Source organism: Schistocerca cancellata, chromosome 6 (assembly GCF_023864275.1).
Source record: "Schistocerca cancellata isolate TAMUIC-IGC-003103 chromosome 6, iqSchCanc2.1, whole genome shotgun sequence".
Lineage (NCBI taxonomy): Eukaryota > Metazoa > Arthropoda > Insecta > Orthoptera > Acrididae > Schistocerca > Schistocerca cancellata.
The window spans coordinates 220,559,345-220,579,024 of NC_064631.1; the positions used below are offsets into that span (position 1 = coordinate 220,559,345).

Here is a 19,680-nt window from a genome sequence, read left to right on the forward strand (position 1 = left end):
CAACTCCTTCTACTCCATTGATGAATTTCTTAGTAAAACCAACTGATTTGTATATAAGTACAACATAACTTCTGCACAATTTCAGTGCAGTAATGTGTTCACTGAAAATTTGTGTGTGTGTGTGTGTGTGTGTGTGTGTGTGTGTGTGTGTGTGTGTGTGTGTAAGTATAATCTAACTTCTGCACCATTTCAGTGCAGTAATGTGTTCATTGTAAATAAGTATTACAGTAGTTGTATTACATGTTTATTACCTTATAAATAAATAAAAAACTTTTTTATTTCAAATTCAGTGCATTAGTATTTGTAAAATGACTCTTAGTGTTCATTAAAAAAAGATGATCATTCCACTTGGGACCTGTGGAATGGTACATTAGCTTATTTGTTTTAGTTGTAAATATTTGTCATGTATTGTTGTTTTTCTGACATGTTCCACATCCTGGAGGACCTCCTCACTACGGATCAATTGGAATGGGGAAAAAACACCTCAGTGAAATTACTCTACAAATGAAAGAGATGTTAGCAGCAATATGGGGAATTTCTTATTTTTGTTGTTATTTGCATGGTCAGAAATTTTAAGTGATAAAAGCTCATGCATCCTCAGAGTGGCTGTTAGGCTTAAAAGACCCTTCAAGTCAGTTAACAAGGTGAGCAGTCAAACTGAGTCAGTTTGATTATGAAGTGGTTCACAAGCAAGCAGTAAAGCGAAACTTCCTGGCAGATTAAAACTGTGTGCCCGACCGAGACTCGAACTCGGGACCTTTGCCTTTCGCGGGCAAATGCTCTACCAACATTCTGGAGCAGTAAATCATTTGAACACAGACACCCTTAAGTATAAAAGTGGTTGTATTACAGGAATAAGGTAAGAGGCAAGCAGATTAGAAAAAGACACAGGCATCTGACAGTGAATATCAACTGTTTAAAAGGTGACCTCAGTTTGTGACACATGAGGGTTTATTGTGCAGGTCCACAAAGTGTGGTCGACACATCATGGTTCCCACAATGCTCAGAACCGAGGTATTACAAGAAGTGCATGACCATGTATTATCAGGTCATGAGGGTAGGAAAACAACTGATGAACAATTTGTAGAAAGGTTTTGATGGAAAATGTGTTGTAGTGATGTGGAGCAGTATGTCAAAAACTGCATCCCATGTGTGCAGAGAGCAGATTTAAGTCATCAAAAAATACAGCTAGAAAGGTCACTAAAAACCGTGAAACTGTTTCATATGGTACAACCTGATGTGTTAGTACCTTTAAACAGATTTCCAGCTGGTAATAAATACATACTCAAGATGATAGATCATAGAAATACAGCACAGGAATTAGTGAATGGATGAAGTGGAGGAAACTGAGCGGAGTACTGTGTGATGAGAAGGTTAGCTGCAGAATGAAAGGAAAGCTTTACAAGTCTGTGGTGAGGCCTGTGATGCTGTATAGTGCAGAAACTTGACCAACTATAAAAGGCCAAGAGAAAAAGATGGAAGTGACAGAAATGAGAATGTTAAGGTGGATGAGTGGGGTGACACAAAAGGATAGACTAAGGAGTGAGTACATTAGGGGAACAGTGAAAGTGGGGCCCATAGGGAAGAAGATCCAAGAAAGTAGGCTAAGATGGTATAGACATGAGCAGGGAAGAGGGGAGTGCTAAGCGGGGAGAAGAGTTGAAGCCCTAGAAATCAAAGGGCCAAGGAGAAGAGGAAGACTGAAACTGAGATGGGAAGATAAGGTACCAGGGGACCTACGGGAGAAAGGATGGCTCAGAGAAGAAGCACTGGAAGGCATTTATGGAAGAGAATGATCCAGCAAATCAACGCTGACCCCACATGACATGGGGAAAGGCTGTGATGATGATAATGATGATGACAGATCATTTTTTGAGATATCTAGTAAGGGCTGCAATTCTGGATCAGAAAGCTAGTACCACTACACAGGTGATGGTAAAATAACTGGTTGCTAAAGGTTGGTGTATCAGAGAGGATAATCACAGATCAAGTGACTAACTTTGTGTCCAATCTTCTGAAACAAGTTATATCACCTATTGTGAATCAAGAAGTTACACAGCAACCTGTTCCATCTTTAAGGGAATGGATGAATGGAAAGAGTTCATTGCACAATATCAAGAACGCTATGCCATTATGTGAATAGCAAACATGTAGACTGGGATACGTATCTAAATTTTGTACTTAGCATGTATAATTCAAAAAGTTCTGGGTGTATGGGTGGACAATTCCATCACCTTTTGATATGATTCAACCAAAATCAGTGACACAAGGTAACTAGTAAAACAGATTGGTCAGATGAAACAAGTCTGTGGATGGCCAATCTATGTCTAACAGGTGAGGCTAAAATGTATGTAATGTATCACAAGACGCTTAGCGAAGTGCACAAATTCGAACAATTAGTGGAGGGTTTACAGCAGAATTACCATAAACAGAACAGTGCTATATCTTTAAGAGAGAAGTTAAGTGGATTAGTGCAGAAAGCCATTGAAACTGTTGAAGCCTTTTCTGACAGAATTCAAAAAGTGAACACGTAGACATATGAGTTGACACAAAATCCAGAAGAGGATCAAGTCATACTCAGAGAAGAAGAAAATAGTGCCAGGTGATTACGAGAGGTGTGGCAAAGGATAAAAAAGCCAACACTAAAGCTTTGAAAAACCTGGAGCATGTTTGGAAATGTTTAAGTAAAACACCGCAATACAGGATAAAGAAGTAGGTATTGCTAACAAACCCTTATACCCCAAAGGGCAAAACAAACAAGTTCTTACCATAGTGTCAAGGACTGTACAATGTCACCAAAATGACTTCACAAGTAAATACAAAACTACAACCATCAACTAAGACATCTGTAGTCCACATCAGCAAAGTGAAGGCATTTAAAGAAGTGATTGATGCATTACTGCAGGTTCCTTCCCCATTACCAGAAAAGGAGAAGTTGACTTTAGAAAGGAAAACCACATGAATTTTGTATCTAATGGAAAATAAAGTAAGTCTACATGTTTTGTACTTTACGTGTACATGGGTCATGTTGGGATACATGTTAGGGTAATTTGGTTAACATTACTTTTCATTTGCTTGTCTTTCATTCTGGATACATAGACTAGTCCAAAGGAGGGGGAGGATTAATGATAATTCCTTTTCTCTTATATGGTGTACCAACGACGATGTCCAGATATATAGCCTTCTTTTATCACATACTTACTGTTAAAATTGGCACTGACTGAGCTAGTTTCTGCTTCACCATAGTTTCCAGTAATAGGCATAAACACATGATAATGATGTTTTACGATCCACCCACAACCAATTAAATGGGACACCATCAATAAAACACTCACAAAGTGTTATTGACATTAGATCAAAGAGATGATCATATACTTATGTGCACAGCAGATCTAAACAATACAATTAGAGAGAATGTTACCATTTGTCCAGCCAAGGTAGATCAGACTAATGAACAGGCATGTGAAATGCACCTATTTCTTGGGGAAATGGAAGCAGTGTAGTGTAAACTGGAACTATTATGCCGCAACCATATTTCCAGAAAATTATGTGTCACCATTAACAGTGACTGCCAACTGTTACATAGGCAGAAAATTGAAAGGGATGACAAAATCAGAATTGTGAAATAGCAGATTACTAATCAATGGATCCAAGTGTGACATAGTTGGAACACAGTTTCATCTTCCAGCTACCATCACAGCAACTATGATTACCTCTTCTCCACCTATGCTGTATCGGCCGGAAGAATGATTAGACACATTACCCATACAGGACATAATCTTCCTTTAAAAAGCTTTAGATTCCATTCAATTACACTCTTTAGATGAACTGATAATCTCAGAAAAGAGACAAACATCAGTTGAACAGATGCTAAAACATGTAAACCAGTATCATGAGAAACACAAGTAAATATAATACAGTAACTGTTAGTGTGACCACAACAAGTGTTATCCCAATTCTAGTACTTATTTGTGCAATTCATTTCTGCTTAAAACACAGAATATCCTGTCCAACCGAATCACCAATCCATCAGTTACCCAGGGAAAAGTACATACTAGTGATAAGAATTAAGTACAGAAACTGTAAAGAGCTTTAATAGTAGGAAAACGGAACAGAAGGGCAATGAAAAGTTGGATAGTTAACTCAGACTAAAATTGAGAACTTTATAGTTCAGCTCAAGAAGCACCCAATGGGATTCAACTCGAAGTAATAGCAAATTGTAAATACAAAACATGTACAGACTAGTTTAGTAATGGATAGTGAAAGTAAAATTCGAGACAAATTTCTTAAAGAAGGGGGGAACGTTACACTACAGAGTAGAAAAGGGAAAGAAATTAAAAGTTTCTTAAGTTCATAGGATAGCCACAGACAATGCCACGCAGAGGTGGTGACATAGCTACGCAGCAGAAAGAAACAATCAACACTGTAAGTTGGTCACATATGTGAACTCACATAGCTACATCAGCAGCAATTGTCAGGCACGAATCACACATTCAACAACATGTCCATTGAGAAAGAGAAAGAGAGAGAGAGAGAGAGAGAGAGAGAGAGAGAGAGATTTGGTAGCTCTTGTGATGTGAAGCGGAAAGCTTTAGCTCAGACACAATAACACCTTTCAGAGACTTGACAGCCCAGTTAACAGCCTGGAACAAATTGTTAAACAAACACAATGGAATGAGTACTGCTGACCACTAGTAAAGAAGTGCGCCACATTTGGTCATAATGAACAGAGCCTCACATCATTACCTCCCAACTGTCTCCATAAATACCACTGTTCTCCAGCTCTCAGTTCAGTTGGTCATAAGGACTGATGGTGTTCATGCCAAAGCATTCAGTTCAATGATTACTATGGTGTAGTGGCATCCATGCTTTAGTTGTTCTAACACTTGTCCTGAACATGCTCCTTGCCATTCCTGAGATGATAGCATCCAAGTAATCATCACTTGTCAGTCATGAGACTTTGCATTGGCCCCCACCTACCACACTGTTGATGGGGAGACTGAGGGTCTTCCAACACCAGTACACAACGTGGTGCATGTCGCACTGACATCATCGTCATTGCTACGTGTCATCCAATGCCTCTGTTCTTGATCACTGCTGCAGGCACTTCCAGCTACCAGGGCTTATCTGTCCAATGGGGGCCAGAATCAGCTGACTGCATGAGTTCTAACATTGCAGTATATCCCATGGGTCATCATGTGTCACCATCATCTACTCGAGTGGAATTGAGGATGCTCTAACAGTGTGGAGCACATAACCATGCTACAGCTTTGCCTGCAGACTGCCAGACAGCAGTGCACAAGTCTCAGTCAAATTGCTGGTGTAGCAGCCTTGGTGACTGGCCAGTCATGCCAACAACAGGAGTCAGTGGAATTTCACCATATCACTAGCACAAGGCATCAGCTAAGGCTGACAAGAAGGCATAGAATTGTAAATCTGAAGGAATAAATGTTAACTTACTAGGCACATTTCATTAGCACTGAAAAATGCTCTACAGGTTCCACAACACCATCCTGACAACAGATAAGTGTCTGCACTTGGGCCCCTACATAAGGTGAGTCTAATCATGTATAAATCAAAAACTGGTATGTATGGGCAGAGGTTTGCTAGGTTACTTGAAATTCATAGTGAATTATCCACAAAGAAGTAAAATCCAACAATGGAAAGTCCAGTATGGCATAAGAAGAGAATATGGAAAGGATAGATTGCTACTCACCATATCGAGGAGGTGTTTAGCTGCAGACAGACACAATGACAGTGACTGCTAAAATACACACACACACACACACACACACACACACACACACACACACGTCTGCAACTCAATGCCTCCTCTAAACAGTGAATAGCGATCTATCCTTTTCATGTTGTTGTCACTACATAAATAAGTAAGACATCCACAACAACAAGTACAATTTTAGTATATGTACCGCCGAAGCGAGTACAACAAAATTTTAAAGAATTAATTTCAATGAAGAAAACTGAGAAACATTATGGTTAATTTCACATTCAACACTCAGGCACCTTTGGTGCCACTGGAATCCCCTGGTGGCCCGGATGTCACTGCGGCTTCCGATATGCAACATCTGACCGGTCTGTCCTCACTCCAGAGTGGGTGGCAAACAGTGGTGGGTTCACGTGTCACTGGGCGGAAGGTGAAAGAGGGAGCAGGCTATGCGGCTGGCTCCCTATGTCTTAGCAACAGTTATGAGGTGCTTCCCAGGGTTGATGATAACTCTGAGCTGGCACAGGATGCCTCTCCTGTTGGGCCAGTGGTCAATTTTCCTGCCCAGTCTAGACAAGTACAGAGGGTGGGTATGCTAGTCATTGGGAGCTACAATGTTAGGCAGGTAATGGAGCCCCTCAGGGAGATAGTAGGCAAGGTGGGAAAGAATTCCAGTGTGCATTTGGTATGTTTGCCAGGAGGTCTCATTTGGGTTGTGGAGGAGGCCCTGCCAGTGGCTATCGCGCGCATTGGGTGCAACCAGCTGCATGTAGTGGCACATGTCAGCACAAATGACGCCTGCCACCTGAGGCCATCCTCAGCTCCTTTCGGCGGCTGGCTGATTTGGTGAAAGCATCTAGCAACACACGCAGAGTGCAGGCTAAGCTGTCTATTTGTAGCATCGTACCCATGGTTGATTGTGGTCCTCTGGTTTGAATCAGAGTGGAAGGTCTAAACCAGAGGCTCAGATGGCTCTGTGACGGTATCGGGTACGAATTTCTTGACCTCCGCCATAGGGTGCAGAATTATTGGGATTCCCTTAATAGGTCAGGCATGCACTGCACCCAGGAAGTGGCTACTAGGGTAGCGGAGTACGTGTGGCATGCACTAGGGGCTTTTTTAGGTTAGAGAACACCTCCCTTGGGAGCAAACACGGTTTACCTGTTAAATCAGCCACAGCAACCTCAGAGAGTCTGGGTTCTGGCAGTTCAGAGATAGAAAAGATTAATATGATTTCAGTAAACTGCAGGAGCATCCAAGGAAAGGTCCCATAATTAGTATCGTTTATTGAAGGTTATAATGCACAGATAGTATTGGAAAGAAAAAGCTGGTTGAAGCCAGATGTCAATGACAATGAAATCCTAAGTTCAGACTGGAATGTTTATCGTAAGGATAGGTTAGTCACCAATGGTGGCGGCATGTTTATTGCAGTAAATAATTCGATAAAATCTAGCGAAGTTATCACGGATTCTAAATGTGAATCAATCTGGATGAAACTGAGTATCAAAGAACGGTCAAAAATGGTGATCGGATGCTTTTATAGACCACCTGGGTCAGGATCTGGAGTTGTAGAGTGCTTCAGACAGAGATTGCAGATTACCATCAGTAATTTTTCTGATCATGCCGTTGTAATAGGGGGTGACTTCAACTTGCCTGATATAGATTGGGACTGTTATGTCATCAAAATTGGTGCCAGAGACAGGGAATCGTGTGGCATTGTTCTGGATGTCTTGTCCGAAAATTACCTTGAGCAGGTTGTTAGAGAACCAACTCATCAGGTAACGTTTTAGACCTCCTGGAAACAAACAGACCTGAACTTATCAAATCAGTTAATGTAGAGGAAGGTATCAAAGGCTGTGACAGCATCTATGACAATGGGTCCTACAAGGAATGTTAAGAAAGGTAGGAAGATATATTTGCTCAGCAAGGGTGACAGGATACATTTCTGACTATCTCAGCAGTCAGGATCAAATATTCAGTGATGAGGATGAAGATTTTTATATCTTCAAATTTAACACAATTTTCGGACAACACAACACACATATAAGTCACTGAGTAAGTTGACCTGTGTACAAGTCGGCATTCGATTCAACACTGAGTCTCAGTCTAGCGGCCGCTGCTCGGCTGGCCGCTTAGGTGGCGCAGCTGCTGCTTGGCTGGCAGACAGCGCCGCACATAGAGGACGTGCGTAATTGCGCGGCGGCACTTTGAATAATCAGCGAGTCACAACACTTTTCCCCCCTTTGAAATTGTTGCACTGGTCTTGATGGAGGTGTCCTGGAGATGGCTAACGTCCATAGGCGTTGTTTGACTCGCCGTAAAGTCTCGAGGAGGAGGCTTCCCGTACGGACGGAAATGTCCCTGATGATAACGGGTCGAGATGAAAGGAGACGTAGGGGTTGAATCTGCTGGGGCCCCCTGCACCAATCTGCCCGTTGCGGCAAGTCCAGTTGATATGACAGGAGACATGGGCGATGTGTCGGCGTCTGTTGGAGGAGGAGGCGAGTAGATGTACTCTGACAGAGGACGGTCCTCCGGTTCCTGCATGGGCACGTCTCCTGGTGGCGTCCGTTCTGGTGCAGGCATCGCGATGACGGTGAGAGGGCTGCGTTGTAAGTATTGAGAGATGCCAAGATCCCGAGCATCAGGTAGAGCCAAAGGTAGTGTGGCGGCATTCGGAACAGGCGTTGCTGGCACCCGAGGCCAAAGATGGTCTGAATGACGCACTGCAACACCCACGTCCGTCTGGATTTCATACAGGTGTCTGCCACGGTGTCGTAAGATGCGGCCCGGGCTCCATTTTGGCCGCCTGCCATATCCCCGTACCCAGACGAGGTCGTCGGCGGTGAACTGGCCAAGTGAAGGCACCCGCGGCCGTGAGGTGGGAGGCCGCAGAAGATGAAGTAGTGTGTGGGGCTGTCAGCCATGTAAGAGCTCAGCCGGGCAGTGATCACCCATGGGGGTGAAACGGTAAGACGCCAGGAACTGGAGAAGCGCGTCATCAGCAGCAGAAGAAGTCAGAAGTTTCCGCATCTGAGCCTTACATGCGCGGACCAGTTGTTCAGCCTCACCGTTGGATTGTGGATGGAACGGCGGGGCCGTGACATGCGTAATGCCGTGACGAGCACAAAAATCCGCAAAGTCGGAAGAGGCAAATTGCGGACCATTATCAGTAACAAGAGTAGAGGGGAGGCCTTCCAAAGAAAAAATGCGGGCGAGAGCACTGGGGGTTGCCGCGGTGGTAGGTGACGTGCAACGGACAATGAAAGGAAAGTTAGAATAGGCGTCAATTACGAGGAGCCAATAAGTACCCATAAAGGGTCCAGCAAAGTCAGCATGAATGCGCTCCCAGGGCTTCTCAGGCGAAGGCCACGGTGACAAAGATGACTTCGGGGCAGCGGCCTGTGATGCACGAGGGCCGCAGGCAGCGACCATGTGTGCGATGTCAGAGTCGATGCCAGGCCAGTACACGACGGCGTGCCAGAGATTTTGTGCGAGACACACCCCAGTGCCCCTGGTGAAGGAGGCGCAAGACCGAAGCACGCAAAGACGCAGGTACCACAACATGCGGCGAAGCATTGTCAGTGGAGAGGAGGATAACACCATCCCTAGCCGTGAGGCGGTAGCGCAAAGTGTAGTAGTTCCGCAACGGATCAGAAGTCTTAGCGGACAGGCGATCTGGCCAACCCTTCTGAATACAGCGTAAAACCCGGGAGAGGGTAGGGTCAGAACCCGTAGCAGCCGCCAGCCTGTCCCCAGTGATGGGGAACCCGTCCACAACCCGCTGCTCGGCAACATCCAGGTGGAAACACAAAAGTTCGTCCCTATCGAATGCCTGATCAGGACCCATGGGAAGGCGAGACAAAGCATCAGCATTCGCATGTTGAGCCGTTGGCTGGAAATGAATCTCATAATTGAAACGGGACAAGTAAAGAGCCCAACGCTGGAGGCGGTGTGCAGCGTTGTCGGGAAGTGATGTTGATGGATGAAACAAGGAAACAAGCGGTTTGTGATCCGTAACAAGATGAAATTTTGTGCCATAGAGAAAAATACCAAACTTATGAAGAGCATAAATGACGGCCAAAGCTTCTTTCTCAATTTGAGAATACTTTTGTTGGGCATCCGTGAGCGTTTTGGAGGCATAAGCGATGGGTTGTTCCGAACCGTCAGAAAAACGGTGCGCAAGGACTGCACCGACCCCGTATTGAGAGGCGTCTGTGGCAAGAACAAGATGTTGGCCAGGTCGATAAGTAGCCAGGCACGGGGCCTGTTTCAGCATAGTCTTTAATTTCCGGAAAGCCGCGTCACATGACGCGGACCAGTGAAAAGGCACGTTTTTATGCAACAGGCGATGCAACGGCTGAGCCACCGACGCTGCAGACGGTAAAAACTTGTGATAGTATGCTATTTTCCCCAAGAAAGCCTGCAGTTCCTTAACAGATGTAGGGCGAGGAAGGGCATCGATCGCAGCAACAGTGTGTTGAAGCGGACGAATACCATCCCGAGAGAGTTGAAACCCCAAGTACGTGATAGATGCCTGAAAGAATTGTGATTTCTGAAGATTACACTTAAGACCGGCAGTCTGTAAGACATTAAAAAGTGTGCGGAGATTTTGGAGATGTTTTTCAGTGGTGGAGCCAGTGACAACAATGTCGTCCATGTAATTGATACACCCCGGGACAGGGAGCAATAATTGTTCCAAGAATCGCTGAAAAAGAGCAGGGGCGCTAGCAACCCCGAATGGCAAGCGTTGGTATTGATAGAGGCCGAAAGGCGTGTTAAGGACCAGAAACTGCCGGGAAGTGGCGTCGAGAGGAAGTTGATGATAAGCTTCCAACAGGTCAATTTTAGAAAAATACTGTCCTCCAGCGAGTTTAGTGAACAGTTCTTCAGGACGGGGCATAGGGTAAGTGTCGACGAGGCATTGAGCATTTACAGTGGCTTTGAAATCGCCACAGAGACGAATATCACCATTGGGCTTAGCAACTACAATGACAGGAGAGGACCACTCACTTGAAGTGACAGGAAGCAAGACCCCTGAAGCAGTGAGACGATCCAACTCCCGTTTTACCCGATCACGAAGGGCCACAGGAATGGGCCGAGCCCGAAAAAACTTAGGCCGAGCAGTGGGTTTGAGCGTGATATGAGCTTCAAAGTCGTTTGCACGGCCTAACCCAGGAGAAAAAAGGGACGGAAATGTCGTCGACAAGGAATCCAGCTGAGCATAAGGAATAGCATCAGAGACAATATTGACAGAGTCATCTATGGAGAACCCAAAAACGCGAAAGGCATCGAAACCAAAAAGATTTTCTGCGGTGCTCTGGTCGACCACAAATATGGGAACAGTGCGAACGACGGATTTGTAAGATACCTCAGCATTAAACTGTCCCAAGAGAGAAATCTTCTGTTTATTGTATGTCCGTAATTGCCGAGTGACAGGGGACAGGAGCGGAGAACCCAGCTGAAGATACGTCTGAGAATTAATTATAGTGGCAGCAGAACCGGTATCCACTTGCATGCGAACATCTCGACCAAGGATTTGGACAGTGAGGAATAACTTCCCTGAAAGGGAAGAAGTGCAATTGACAGACAACACAGAATCAGAATCAGCGTCATGTTCATGAACATCATGTATGCGGTCGGATTTACAAACGGAAGACACATGACCTTTCTTTTTGCAATTGTGACACACAGCCCAACGTTGGGGACAATCCTCGCGTGAATGTTTCATAAAACACCGCGGACATGAAGGAAGTTGCCGGGGATTTTGCTGCAGTTTCTTAGTGGGTTGTTTACGGCTAGGCCGCGGCTGCGCGTGGGAGCGTACTGCGGCCACGTCGGCCGGCGGGGACGCGCCGCACGCGTCGTCAACAGCGCACAGAGGTCGTATTTCCCCGACGTCACCCGACGCCTCTATTTGCGCCCCAGCGGCGCGAGAAATTTCAAAAGACTGCGCAATGGAGAGAACTTCATCGAGAGTCGGATTCGCCAACAGAAGGGCATGTTGCCGAACTTCTTTGTCGGGCGCCGACCGGATAATAGCATCCCGTACCATGGAATCAGCATAGGATTCTTTGTGAACGTCAGTAACAAATTGACACTTTCGACTGAGGCCGTGAAGTTCAGCAGCCCAAGCACGATAGGACTGATTTGCTGATTTGGTTGTTTTTGACAACGATAAAAAGCAACACGAGAGGCTACCACATGCGTTTGCTTTTGAAAATAGACAGACAGAAGGGAGCACATTTCAGCAAAGGACAAAGACGCAGGATCCTTCAAAGGAGCCAATTGCGACAACAACCGATACATTTGAGGTGAAATCCAGGAAAGGAACAGAGACTTACATGGTTGTTCGTCCGTGACATGAAATGCCAAGAAGTGCTGTCGAAGACGTTTTTCATAATCAGACCAGTCTTCCGCCGTCTCGTCGTAAGGTGGAAAAGGAGGTACAGCCAACGACGAGAAACGCCCCGCATTTGACGCCGCGACGAAATCGCGAATCGCCGCTGTTACAAGCGTTTGCTGTTCAAGGAGATTTTGCAATAGTTGCTCGACAGTAGCCATGGAACCCTGTGAGTCAACGGTGAAAAGGAAAAATCCCATCCTCGTCGCCAATTTTTATATCTTCAAATTTAACACAATTTTCGGACAACACAACACACATATAAGTCACTGAGTAAGTTGACCTGTGTACAAGTCGGCATTCGATTCAACACTGAGTCTCAGTCTAGCGGCCGCTGCTCGGCTGGCCGCTTAGGTGGCGCAGCTGCTGCCTGGCTGGCAGACAGCGCCGCACGTAGAGGACGTGCGTAATTGTGCGGCGGCACTTTGAATAATCGGCGAGTCACAACAAAGATGTAGAGAACAAATGGAAAAAATTCAAAGGCATCGTTCAATATGCCCTAGATAAGAATGTTCCAAGTAAAGTTTTAAGGGATGGGAAAGATCCACCATGGTTTAATAGCCTTGTTAGAAAAGTGCTACGTAAACAAAGAGCACTTTATCTCAGATTCAAGAGAAGTAAAAACCTAGCTGATAAACTAAAGCTGAATGAAGCAAAAATGAGAGTAAGGAGAGCAATGAGAGAAGCGTTCAATGATTTTGAAAGTAAGATATTGTCAACAGACCTGAATAAAAACCCTAAGAGATTTTAGTTGTATGTAAAATCAGTAAGTGGGTCAAAATTATCTATTCATTCTCTCAGCGACCACACCAGCACTGAAATGGAAGATAACAGAGAGAAGGTTGAAATACTGAATTTGATCTTCCAAAGTTGTTTCACCACAGAAGATCGTAACACTGTCCCTCCTTTCAATTGTCATACAAATGTCGAAATGGATCATGGAATTGAAAAGCAGCTCAATTGCTTGATAGTGGAAAGACTTCAGGACCAGATGAGATACCTATAAGATTCCTTAAAGATTATGCAAAAGAACTTGCTTCCCTTCTAGCACTAATTTATCGTAGATCACTTGAGCAAGGAAAGGTACCTAATGACTGGAAAAAAAGCAGGTCATTCCCATTTTTAAGAAAGCCGTAAGATAGACTGACACAATTATAGATCTATATCATTGATGTTAATCTGTTGTAGAATTATGGAACACTTTTAATGTTCTAGAATTATGATGTTCTTGAAAAATGAACATCTCTTCTATAAAAATCAACATGGATTACGCAAACACAGATCCTTCGAAGCTCAGGTCGCTCTGTTCCTCCATGAGATCCACAGCGTAGTGGACAACAGCACTTAGATTGATGCCGTGTTCCTTGATTTCAGTAAGGCATTTGACATCGTCCCACATTGCCTTTTAATGAAAAAAATATGAGCCTATGGAGTATCAGAGCAGACCTGTGATTGGATTCAAGACTTTCTTGCAGACAGAACTCAGCAGGTCACTCTTAACGGAACTAAATCAACAGGTGTAAAGGTAATATCTGGAGTACCACAGAGAAGTGTGATAGGACCGTTCCTATTCACAATATATGTACATGATCTATTAGAAAGCGTCGGATGCTCTTTAAGGCTATTCGCAGATGACGCAGTTGTTTAAACCAAAGTAGCAACACCAAAAGATAGTAAGAATTTGAAGAACGACCTGCAGAGAATTACAAACAATTCTGTTGGAAGAACATCCACAACTGAGCATTATAGCAAAGGTTGAAAATACTGCTTCAGTTGTAAATTACTTTATTTTCACACAACCAGTTTCAGACTGTTACAAGCCCATCCTCAGGTGTTGTACTGGCAATAGCAAAAGACGGGAGATAATTTTCACACGCCGCATATTGGGTTGCAGTGTGTGAAAATTATCTCCCGTCTATTGCTATTTCCAGAACGACACCTGATGAAGGGCTTGTAACAGTCTGAAACTGTCGTGTGAAAATAAAGTAATTTACAACTGAAGCATTATTTTCAACCCCAGCTGCAGAGAATCGATGAATGGTGCAGACTCTGGCAGTTGACCCTGAATGTAAATAAATGTAACACATTGTGCATATATAAGAAAAGAAATCCACTACTGCACAGCTACACTATTGATGACAAACAGCTGGAGACAGCGTCTGCCGTAAAATATCTAGGCGTAATTATCCAGAGCAACCTTAAGTGGAATGACCACATAAAACAGGTAGTGGGAAAAACAGACACCAGCCTCAGATTCTTTGGGATCCCTGTGAGGTAGGACTGATAGAGGAGATAGAGAAGATCCAATGAAGAGTGGCGCGTTTTGCCACAGGATCATTTAGCTGGCAAGAGAGCATTACAGAGATGCTAAACAAAGTCCACTGGCTGACGTTACAAGAGAGATGTTGTGCGTCATGGAGAGATTTAGTATTGAAATTTTGGGAAATTTTCAGGAGGAGTCAGACAACATATTACTTTCCCCCACATACATCTTGTGTATTGACCACAGGGAGAAAATTCAAGAAATTAGAGCCAATACAGAGGCTTACCAACAATCATTCTTCCCATGAACTATTCACAAGTGGAACAGGGTTGGAGGGATCAGACAGTGGTACCAAAAGTACCCTCCACCACACATCATTAGGTGGCTTGTAGAGTATGATGTAGATGTACATGTAGGCGGCAGAGATTACACAGGGTTATATGGTATTGTTGTATCAAGAACTCTATTGAGCTCGAGCCGCAATGCAGCTGTTACATATACAAGACAACTTGCAGAAGTAGATTAAGGATCTTGAAGACACAATAGAAATCAAGGTAGATGAGAGACGTGCAAACAATTGCTGAGAGAAGACAGAGATTCATTAAAAAGACAGGCCGACAAAAATGAGTTGCAAGTCAAGCCTAGAATGAAAGTGCAAACTCCGTGGTTCTCACCTAAAAAAACAGAATTATGGTTTTCAATGTTAGCATTTGTCCAGAGTGAAGTGATTGATAATGATGTAAAATTTGTGGTAGCAGTAAACAATTTGGACATCAGAACTGCCACTATGGTCATAGACATCACATTGAAATCACCGCAAAAACAACAGTATACACAGCAAAAGAAAATGCGAACTGATTGGTTGTGTAAGTCAGTAGAGCAACAAGTGCAGCAAGTATTGTGCAGTGAGCAGATAGGCGACAGAACACCATCAGAATTCTGGTGACGTTTATGAAGTATCATCAGTAAAGAGGAGTTATCAGTTGTCACGCTACGACAAGTGTGGATGGCACAGCTCCCAGTTATGGTGCAAGCAGCTGTTGTTACCTATGGCAGTACTGACATCAACGCAACAATTCTGGTTACAGACAAAGCGTATGCATCATTAGACAAGACAAACCCATCAAGCACAATTAAATTGCATGCGGAAAGCAACATGCAAGAGATGGTGGCTATACAAAGAAAGCAACACACAGACATTAACAGGCAGTACAAACACTTGAAACAGCAGACAGAAGTGTTGCAGAACTAGGTAGCAGCACTGGTAGAACATACAAAAATTATACACTGACAAGACACTGAAAGTAAAAATCAACAGTATTATACGAACCAGCAAGATTCAGCATGGTGGTATCATCGGTGTTTTGTGCTGACAAATGTCTCCGAGACTATCCTGGGAGCGGATTTTATTTTCAAGAGGATACAGATAAACCTGAATGCAGCACAGATAAAAATGGATAGTGAGGTCATCACCGGATCTCTGGGCCAAAGTTCTGTGAGCACCTTGGGTAGTCGATTACAAGTAAACGCAGAGTTGCATAACACAGTACACCACATTAAGACCACACTAGGACAACTGGTCTCACAATGACTGAGAAAACTGGCTCTTGATGGTGTCATGGCAGCAAAGGTGGAGTTCGAAGATATGCTACAAACGGGCATCATACGCAGGTCAGATAGCCCATGAATATCCCCACTACACCTAGCAAAGAAAAAGGATGGCACTTGGAGACCCTGTGGGGATTATCGGGCCCTAGACAAACACACAATCCCAGATCAATACCCTGTCCAAATATTAAAGATTTCCCAAATGTACTAGCGGGATCCACAATATTCAGCATAATCAATTATAAGAAGGCGTATAACCAAATACCAGTGCCAAATGAAGACATACCAAAGACTGCTGTGATAACTCCACTTCAATTGTTTAAGTTTTCATGAATGCCCTTCGGATTAAAAGCTGCTGCACAGACATGGCAATGTTTTCTGGATGAAGTCCTGAGAGGGCTCAATTTTTGCTACACATACCTAGATAACATATTGGTATTTTCCAGAACTATCACAGAGCACGAAGAACACCTCCAAGGAGTCTTTAACTGAATACATGACTACGGCATAGTGGCCAACAGACCAAAGTGTACTCTGCATCAGATGCACATAAATTTCCTTAGTTACGTTTTTTCAGTGTCTGGCACTCGACCTGTGAAAGATAAGATTGAAATCGTAAAGGACATTCCCTGCCTGACAGACTTTCATCAGCTAAAAAGAGTCCTAGGACTTGTAAATTTCTACTGGTGGCACTTACCAGGCAGCCCTTGAGTTTTTCTTCTGCAAGCTCATGGCATACCAAGTCAAATGGCAAGTTTTTGATCACAAGGTATTAGCCGCATATGAAGCAGTGCGGGACTTCCGCCGATACATCAAAGCCAGACCATTCATCATATATATAGGCCACAAACCTATAACTTTCACCTTCCACACATAAAGACAACTGGTCCCCAAGACAATTTCGGCACTTGAATTTATCAGGCAGTTCAGTATAGACATTAGACACACAAGAAGGGTCAAAAATGTAGTGGGTGATTTTTTCCTGGGTTGGTGCCATCTCCTATACAGTAGATTACAGGCAGCTGGTCGCAGCATAGGCTACCGATGCTCAGCTAAAAGAATATTTACACAGTGAATTAACAGGACTGCAATTCAACAGGTACAGACAGTAGGGGCTAAGGTAAAGATCTCGTGTGATATGTCATAAGGCAAACCCAGATCTTTCGTAGCAGAACCACTAAGCATACCTGTTTTTGGTGGAAGTAATGGTCTAGTTCATCCATGAGCATTACGCTGCTGACAGAATGGTTCGTATGGCCCGGCATTAATAAGGATTACTACAGGCGGGCAAAATCATGTGTGGCATGTCAACAATGCAAGATGGGCAGGCACATCCATAAGCAAGCGGGAGACTTTCAGGAAACGACAGACCACTTCTCCTTTGTTCACTTGGATATTATAGGACCGTGCCAGAGTCAGAAGGATTCCGATACTTGCTGACAGCAATCGACCATTGTACTCGGTGGGCAGAGGCAGTACCCACACTGACATCTCGGCAGAGACAGTTGCAAAAGCTTTTTTAGCATCACAGGTAGCACATTTTGGCTTCCTGTCACACGTTACCACAGATCAGGGGTGACAGTTCGAATAAACATTGTTCTTTGAGCTGGCTAATCTTTGTGGATTCTGCCATCATCATAAAACTAGCTATCATCCAGGGAGTAATGGAATGGTGGCACACTGGCACAGAACACTGAAAGCTGCTATAATGTGTTACGAAGACAAATGGACCTCCGCATTGCCGCTACTACTGTTAGGCCTCCACAATATACATAAACAATATAAAGGGGATTCAACGGCGGAGATGGTATATGGGGACAACATATGCCTGCCATCAGGAATTATTACTATTATAATTTTTTTTTTTTTTTTTTTTTTTTTTTTTTGGCACCAACAGGAAATAATGTACCATACTTGCTGCAACAAGTAAAAAGCCGCATTTTCAAATTCCAGCCATCACTAGCAACATGACATGGTGAAAGCAAGTTTTTTATAGCACAAAGATCTCAGCATATGCTCACATGCAATGCTGGGGACAGATGCAGCACATCCCCCTCTGTGACCACCATATGCAGGGCCATACAGAATCAAAAGATGTAACAAACATACAACGTAATGGCAAGCAACAGACAGTGCCCCTAGGTAGGGTAAAGGCTGCATATATACTGGCATAAGACAATGAATTGGTTCCAGAAAAGAAAGGGGAAACTATGCTCACAGCAGCAGAAAACACAGAGCAAGTGGAGCAAATGAAACCCTCAACACAGCAAGCAGACCCAGAAGAAATGCCAGAAAAGCCAGTGGTTCACACTGGGGCTTGTCGATGCATGCAGTACTAATACCCATGCGTTCCAGGAGCTCCGCTATATCATAGGGTAGGCTGTGTGGGAATCGCTGCACAGAGAACAGACCACACACAATGTATTTTGTGTGTCTGAAATGGACACTGTTAACAGTATGTCTACTCTTTGGAACTGGATACTACTCTTAGCCTTGTTAACTTTTAACAGTTTGTAACAGCGAGTTACATAAAAATAAAAACTCTCATCATAGCACCCTCAAGAGTGTTTTCATTGTCTAAAATGATAAGAATGCAGGATCACTACAATATTAGAGAGAGAGAGAGAGAGAGAGAGAGAGCTGTAGATAGTATATCACTGTGAACAGGTAAGTGACATCATTTCACAACACCATCAAGTCTGAATGTAAGTAGTGCTTAACACACTGCCTCCTAGACCATTGCAGATCCACTCAAAACACCAATACAAAAGTGAGAAGTCCCTTTGCCTCTCAGCAAGCCTTCTGTTTGCCAGCAGAGTTAACAGACTGGACACACAGCTACTTTATAGAATAGGAATAAAACCTACATTTTTCATTTAGGATAAACTAAACAGACTTCATTTGATCTTCTCTAGACTTCCTTGAACATTTCCGCACTGCACGAGTTCATGATATTACGTGTGGTTGTAGAAACATATGCATAGTTCAAACAGTGTGTACCATAAAAGAACTTATAAAAGAGCATGACCATCATATACAACAAAAACATGACATCAGTGATAGTAGTGCAACCATGTGGGATGTAAAAAAGACATATATTTTGAACTGCTGCATGTCATAAATAAAGTATGTAACATTTCCAGAACAAGGTCACCACTGAAAACTATTTTCAACAGAGAAGACAGGTTTAGTGATTTCCATTACAGAAGAAAACTTGTTTGGCCTGCAGTACCAGCTGGCACATTTTAAATAATAACAATGGCCTACCGACAAGAATCTAGCAGACATCAAACTTTCCCAAAAGGGTGGGGTAGCTTAATTATATGTAGAAAAATAAAAAGGAAGGAAAGTAAGATTATGTTTAACATCCCATTAAAACCAAGATCACTAGATACAGAGCACAAGCTCAGATTGGTAACTGTGTTAAATCAAAATGGATGCCATGTATTGGTAGTGATATAGCAGAATCAAGAAAGAGTAGTGAGCATGAATACAGAGCAGGACTAGCCCCCCCCCCACCCCAAGCAGTGTGCTGCACCCTGGCTAAACAGCAATACTGTGAAGGTGAAGGATGAGATACTGACTAACATGCAATAGGTTATAGTTGTAAAAATGTAAGCAATTGGAACTTTTGTTATGATCTATCCAGCATATTGATTATTATGTTTGTAGTGCTGGTAA

General features: G+C 43.5%; 1 protein-coding gene across 2 annotated transcripts in view; it reads right to left on the bottom strand.

Moving 5' to 3' along the window:
- LOC126088576 (angiogenic factor with G patch and FHA domains 1) overlaps positions 1 to 19,680 on the bottom strand; it is a 290,555-nt gene that overhangs the window by 229,015 nt on the left and 41,860 nt on the right. The gene's annotated exons all lie outside the window — the stretch shown is intronic.